This window comes from Equus quagga, chromosome 5 (genome assembly GCF_021613505.1).
Source record: "Equus quagga isolate Etosha38 chromosome 5, UCLA_HA_Equagga_1.0, whole genome shotgun sequence".
In the NCBI taxonomy this organism is placed as follows: Eukaryota; Metazoa; Chordata; class Mammalia; order Perissodactyla; family Equidae; genus Equus; species Equus quagga.
The window spans coordinates 33703974-33711374 of record NC_060271.1 but is presented as its reverse complement, the minus strand read 5'-3'; positions in this window follow the sequence as shown (position 1 = coordinate 33711374).

Below are 7401 nucleotides of genomic sequence, written 5' to 3'. Positions count from 1 at the left end.
GCAGACTAAGACCTCTAAACTAGCAGAATTAGGGGAAGGGTAGCAAAAATTTTGTAAGTTATCCAGCCCAAGATTTCTAGATCTATGGAATCTGGAAAAGAGAGTAAGATCATCTCGCATTGGTTGCTGATTCAGAACATATGCTATCTTTAGGCCAGCACTTCAGATTCATACCAGGCTGTCTTCTAGCTGACACTAACCGAGCCCCAGCAGACCATGTCACCAACCCATAAAGCCAGATGATTCTGGTGATAAGAGTTTGTGACAAGACCAGTGAATCTCATACTCACCTGCCAATTTCTATACTTCTTTTGCTGAAAAGTGAGGTCTCTGGTCAGAATCGATGCTATCTGGACTACTGTGCTCTGGACTACTACGATGCTATTTGCAAATTAGACATTCAGTAAATCCACCAATATTGTTGCTGGCAGAAGCATGACCAGCAAAGAATGCAAACCCAAAGCTAGAATAAATGAGGGCAAATCTATGCTGCCTCTATAATGAAAGGAATCCAGTGTAACCAACCTGCCACCAGAGGGCAGGCTGGTCCTCTCCAGAGCAGGTACCATATTGAAAATACAGAGCCACTGCTGTTGACAGTTGGGCACTGAGCTGTGGTGAGGAGCCTAAAGCAGAGACTGCTAATAGCCATTCAATATCCACCATCGTCTTCTTCTTTAGTAAAATAACTCTGATGTTATTCAGGTCATCAATGTACCCAGCCAAAACAAAGATATTCCCAGCTTCCTTTGGTACTAGGTGAGCCCACACAACTAAGTTCTGGCTAATGAATTGTAAGTGGAGGTGTACCCTTTTTATCCTCCCACCATCCTTCCTTCCTGCTGCTTGGAATGCGTTTGCAAAGGCTAAAGCTCCTGGATCATAAGATGAACTTGAATCTAGAAGCTACAACTAAGAAGGCAGAAACTGGGGCTCTGATGACTGTAGAGTCCTAGACTAAAAGAGAGATAAAATTAGATCTTATTTAAATCACTATTATTTGGAGTTTTCTATAATATAAGCCAAACTGAATTGTAACTGATATATATAGTAAATAATATGAAAGGGAAAAATCTAAAATATAGCAATAATTACAATAAGTATAAATGGATTGAAGTATCTCATCAAAAGACAGAGAATTTCAGAAGACTTTTTTTTAAGCTAATAATATGTCATTTATAGCAGACTCACTTACAACAAAGGACTAAAAGATTGAAAGCAAGGCAAGGGTTCTTGTCTCAGGGCCCATGGACCCCCGCTGAGTCATTGGATAGAATTCAGGGACTCCGTGAACTTGGAGGGGAAACGTATACCTTTATTTTCTCTAACCTCTAACTCAAATTTAGCATTCCTATCACTTATATACGTAGATAACAAATCACAGAAATATTAGCAGTACCTGTGACCTTGTCGCCAATAAAAATCACAAATATTTTCACGTCACTTTATTGCAGTATCCCAAAATCTCTTTTACTCCTATCACAATTTCAAAATCACAGTTGTTATTAGGCCTACTGTTAGATCTTGTTATTTAATGCATTAACAAAAGTATATATAATATAATATCACAACTATTTTAACTATTCTGATAACTATTTCAACACAATTGGTTTGCTTTGTAATTTCATGCATTTAAAAATGTATTTTGAAAAGGCTTCATAGGCCTCACCAGGCTGCCAAAGGGGTCTATGGCACAATAAAGGTTAAGAACTCCTAAACTAAAGGGGATTTCCAAGATATTAACATTAATATCAGAAAAAAAGAGATAAGGTTTTTTAAAAAATCATGAGAAACAAAAAGGGACATTACACATGAATAAAATAAACAATACATCAAAAGGATATAATAATCACAAATAGATATGCACCAAACAATATAGCTTCAAAAAAATATAAAGCAACAACTGATACAAATCCATGGAAAATATGTAAAATGAATAGTTGTAGTTAGAGATTTTAAAACCTCCCAGGAACTAAGTCAATTAGACACAAATAAGAAAGGTATAGTTTTTTGAAGAGCATGATTGATAAGTCCCATACATCATATGGAACTTTATCCTCGACAAACCTGAAATACACAAATTTTCTAGTACCTATGGAGCAGTCACAAAGATCAACCATGTGCTAAGTCACAGATAAAGACTGGTATATCACAGATTTCAAAGATAATAACAGAATACTATATATAACTTTATGCCACCAATTTTGAAAATTTAGATGAAAAGGACAAATTTTTTTTTTTTAAAGATTTTATTTTTCACTTGTTCTCCCCAAAGCCCCCCGGTACATAGTTGTATATTCTTCGTTGTGGGTCCTTCTAGTTGTGGCATGTGGGACGCTGCCTCAGCGTGGTTTGACGAGCAGTGCCATGTCCGCGCCCAGGATTCGAACCAACGAAACACTGGGCCGCCTGCAGCGGAGCGTGCAAACTTAACCACTTGGCCACGGGGCCAGCCCCGAAAAGGACAAATTTTTAAAATAAAAAACACAACTAGTTTACTTAAACTGACTCAAGAAACAATAAAGAACCTGAACAGCTCTACAATATTTAAAGAAATCAAAATAGTTAAAGTTTTTCCTTAAGGAAAACACCAGGCTCAGGTTGGTTTTATAGGAAGATTCTTCCAAAAACATCAAGGAATAGATTATTCCAAACTTAAAGAAGTTCCTACAGAGGCTAGATAAGAGAGTTTTTAGAGGATACTGAAAAACGGATTTTAAAATTTATATATAAGAGCAAAGACCCCCCCCCCCTCAAAAAAAAGGTGGAGGTATTTGGCCTCCAGAAATCAATACTTTAGAGTTATAATAGTAAATACAGGTACGGTATGGGTGTAGGAATGAAAAAATTACCAATGGAACATAATAGAGAGTCCAAAATGATTCCCACTCATATACACAAATTTGAAATTTGACATAGCTGGCATTGTGGATCTCTGGGCAGAGGAAGGAGTATTCAATGAGTGGTGCTAGGATCCTTGGATATCCATATGGAAAAAAATTAAATTGGACCCCTACCTCACACCAGAACTAATAAAAATTAATCTCAGGTGAAGAAAAGACTTAAAAGTCAAAAGTGGAACTTTAAAATTTTTTGGAAAACATCTTCATACAAATCCCCTTTTGGATACTTGTGAGAGTGCCTCTGTTTACCCAGGGCTTGGATCACTGAATCTCAAGGTAAACACGCACATAATTTCACCCAAATCCTGCTAGATTGCACTCCAGAAGGCTATACTAGTCTGAAACCCCAGCAGCAGCACATGAGGGCCCCAGTTTCCCATCACCTTTGCCTACACTTAGCGTCCTCCTACTTTTTTTCTTTTTGCCATTCTGCTGGGTATAAAGTGACTTGTTTTATTTTCATTTCTGTGACTGTAAGGAAATTGAGCAAGTCCTTCCTGACATGTGGGTTTCCCCTTCTATAAACTGCCTGTTCATATGCTTTGTCCACCTCTTTATAGAGTTTCCTGTCTGTTTCTTGGTAACTTGCCGTAAGTTGCTTACATAATCGCTATGCTATTCGTTTGTTATTGTTCTAGTCAATGAAGGGGTTTTTTTTTTTTTCCAACTTTTCAACCTTCTGCCAGCTTCGTCTTTGAAGTCCTTAACTGAACAAAACTGCTTAATTTTTATGTGGCCAAGTTTGAAGACTTGAAAATTCGTAGAGAAGTTCTTTCCACCCTCATTCCTTCTGTAAAATACCTGTTCAAGTCTTTTGCCTGCTATTCTACTGAGATGCTTGTCGTTTTCTTACTGATTTTAAGAATTCTTGATATACCGTGGATCCTAATCCCTCTGGGCAGTGTGACCTCCCCGACATTTCTGGTCTACCCCACGCAGAGGCTGAGCACACTCCCAGGGTATGCGTAAGATGGGAAGCGATGGGCACGTCCAGGATCTCTCCACTAACGCTGGAGGAGACCTCTGGGGAGGCTGAGGGGGTAGGTGAGGCACTGTATCAGTTTCCTAGGACTGCCAGAACAAAGTACCGCAAACTGGATGGCTTAAGACAACAGAAATTTCTTCTTTCACAGTTCTAGGGGCTGGAAATCCAAAATAAAGGTGTCAGCAGGGTTGGTTCCTTTCAAGTCTGTAGGGGAAAACCTGTTCCATGTCTCCCTCCTACCTCCCTCTCTGGCGATGGCCAGCAATCCTTGGCATCCTTGGCTTGTAGATGCATTGCACCAGCCTCTGCCTCCGTCTGCACATGGCACTCTCCCTGTGTCTCTCTGTCGTCACACGACCATCTTCTTATGAGCACACCAGTCACATCGGATTAGGAGCCCACCATACTCCAGTATGGCCTCATCTTGTCAAATTATATTGGCAATGATCCTATTTCCAAATCAGGCCAGATTCTGAGCACTGGAGGTTAGGACTTCAATGTACCTTTAGGGGCTGATTCCCAAGAACCATCTTTGAGGGATCATCTTTGAGGCATGATTCAAACCATAACACCCACATTGTCCACTCTGAACATCCACCCATCATTTAAGACTTCTCTTAGCCTCCTGTCCTCTGGGAAGCTTTCTCCAGCCCACCTACCCATCGCTCCTCCTAGACAATTAATTATTCAGTGCTGTCACAGGACCCAGTACCTAATCACGTGTTACAGTGTTTTCTACCTGTCCATTGACTTGTCTGTCTCCTTCACTAGAGTATAGACTCCTCAAAGGCAGGTATCAAGTCTCATTCACCTCTGTTTCTCTAGTGCCCCGCACAGGGCCTGGCACACAGTTTTCATTATAATAGGAGCTAATACTTGTTGAGTGCTTACTATGTGCCAGTCACCGTGTTAAGAGCTTTACATACAATATCTCACTCAATTTTTACAACGATCCTAGGAAGTAGTATGTTAGTCTAGATGCCATAGGGCTGACAGATACAAAACAGAAAAGTTTAAGCAAGAAGTGAATTTATTGGCTCAATAAAAGGAAAGTCTAGAAGCATGCCTCAGGCATGGCTGGATCCAGACACCCAGAGAGAAATCAGGATTCCTTCCCTCCATCTCTCAGCTCTGCTTCTCTCTACCTGGCTTCACTTTGCAAGCAGGCTCACTCTACCCAGAGGGCAAGCTAGCCATCAGCAATAGTCACATCCTCTAAGCTTAGCCGCCACAGTGAGAGAAACCAACATTTCCAGCAGAAAGATGAGGTCTGTGATTGGCCATCCTGTGTCAATTGGCTATGCCCACCAGGGAGTGGAAGCACAGGGACTGGCAGCCCATCAAGAGGTTTGCCCTAAAGGAACCAAAATAAAATAAATGAGAAACCTTCCTGCGCAGAATAAGACTCTGGTCACCGTAAGCCACCATAGCTGTGTCCTGGAGTTGTCCCATTGTATAAATGAGGAAAGAGGGGCACAGAGTGACGAGCTAACTTGCCTAGGTACCCAGCTGGTAATAAGAGGCAGAAGGAGGATTTAAACTGATTGGCCTGATGCCAAGGCCTGCACTCCTCGCCAGTCCACCACACCAGCTGCCCATGCGTTCTGGGATGGACAAGAGCCCATGATTCCGACGGAGGCAAACAAACCCGAGTCTGAGAGGCACCTCTGATAGCCACGAGTTCAGTGTCGTCATCAGTAAAATGCAGGCAGTAAAGTGGCCAGTATCTACCTTGGGGTGAGGATCACATGAAATAATTCAAGTCCTGCATTTCGCACACGGCCTGGCACGTGGAAAGAGCTAAGCAAGTGTTGGGTACTATTATGACTAACTATTCATTGAATGACTAAGTGAGCGAGTGGTATCTGAGCTCTAATACGGGGACTCTGGGTGGTTCTCTTCACAGAGGGAAGGCCTGGAGGTGGGTTGAGGAGGGCTTTGGGGCCTTGACAATCTCTGCCACCACTCAGAATACCCTCCTTGCATATTCCTATTCTTTGAGTTAATTCTTCAGGCAATTAATTTCTCTTGCTTTTATGTAAAGTAGAGATTAAAGCGTGTTTAGAAAATGCTGTTAATATTATTGATCTATAATTTAGCTCTAAGAAAGTCTGAAGGCCCACTCTCCCCTTCTGTCCAGATGGCCACCTGCTATAAGATGGCCCCTTCTATAACGAAATCTAGAGCTACTGTTGGCTCCCAAGCTCCATGCAGCTGGGTTTGCAACGGGCACCGTCCCCATTTATGACCATGTGCAGGAACAGAGTTTTGAAGGTGCCCAGGTCTGTCATAATTAGCCTGGAAGTCATCCAAGTTCTCCTGGAAGTGTGCAGCCAAGAAGTTGAGCCCTGGGCCTGGGAAGAACTGGGTTGAGCTGGGGTGAGTCAAGACAAGGCAGGGGACAGGAACAGGCCTGGCAGGCCAGCAGGGCACCATAACTCTTCTCCCAGTTGTAATTATACTTGGCCACCAAAAGCTATAGAAGTATTCCCATTTTGAGTGGGTCCCCATGGTCCCAGGACATCCTTTGATTTCTTCCCTGGGGGGAAGGGCCTTTGGGGTGTCTGGGCAGTGCCGGAATAGAGGAGACAGGAGAGCATTCCCCACGGATTCTCTGCCAGCCCTGCCTCAGATCCAGGAAACCTCTCTGGATGCCAAAGGTATAGATCCAGCAGGAAAATGCAATAGTGACGAGAGGAAACCAGCTGCTTCTCTGAGGGCTGGATGTGCGGAAGGGGTGTGGGGGGACTCAGAAGTGGGGAAGGAAGGGGGGGGAGGAGGAAATGAGGCAAAGTGCCAACTCTCCAGTGGCCCAGCTGAGTCTCTACGTGGCTGGGAGCTCCAGGCCCAGGACACAGAGGAGCCAGGCTGCAGGATACAGGGATGCTGGGCTGCACAGCACAGAGATGTCAGCATGCAGGACCTGGAGACGCTGCCTCATTTTCTGCCCCTCGCCTGCTGTTCCCCGTTCCCTTCCTCGCCTTCCGTCCACGCCCTCGGAGAAGCTGCTGATTTACTCCTGCTCGCCGGGGGTCTGGGGACGCTGGGACACCTCTGGACACTCTAACTGGTGTTCTGCCTTCCTAGGTGATCTTGGCCGAGTCTGTTAATGACAATAACCTAATCTGCATCGAGCCACAAAGGGAGCTCACACCATGATGTCACAGGGTCCTCCAACCACGCTCGCTGTACACACGTTATCTCATTCGATCCTCACAACAGCTCTGTGAAGCGCTGTCAGGGCACCACTTTACAGATGAGGGAACTGAGGCTTAGGGGGTGGTATGACCTCCCCAATGTCGTATGGCTGATAAATGGCAGAACTAGAATTCAAACTAGGTCGACTAAACTCCAACACTCAAGCTTTTCCATGATCCCAGGACAGAGAACAGAGGTTAACACTACCCTCACCGTGGAGACGAGGGAACTGGCTCAGAGAGGTCAAGTAACTCGCCATCCATCACACATGTGGAATGTGGTAGAGCCAGGATGCAAACCCACTTCCTTTCCCAC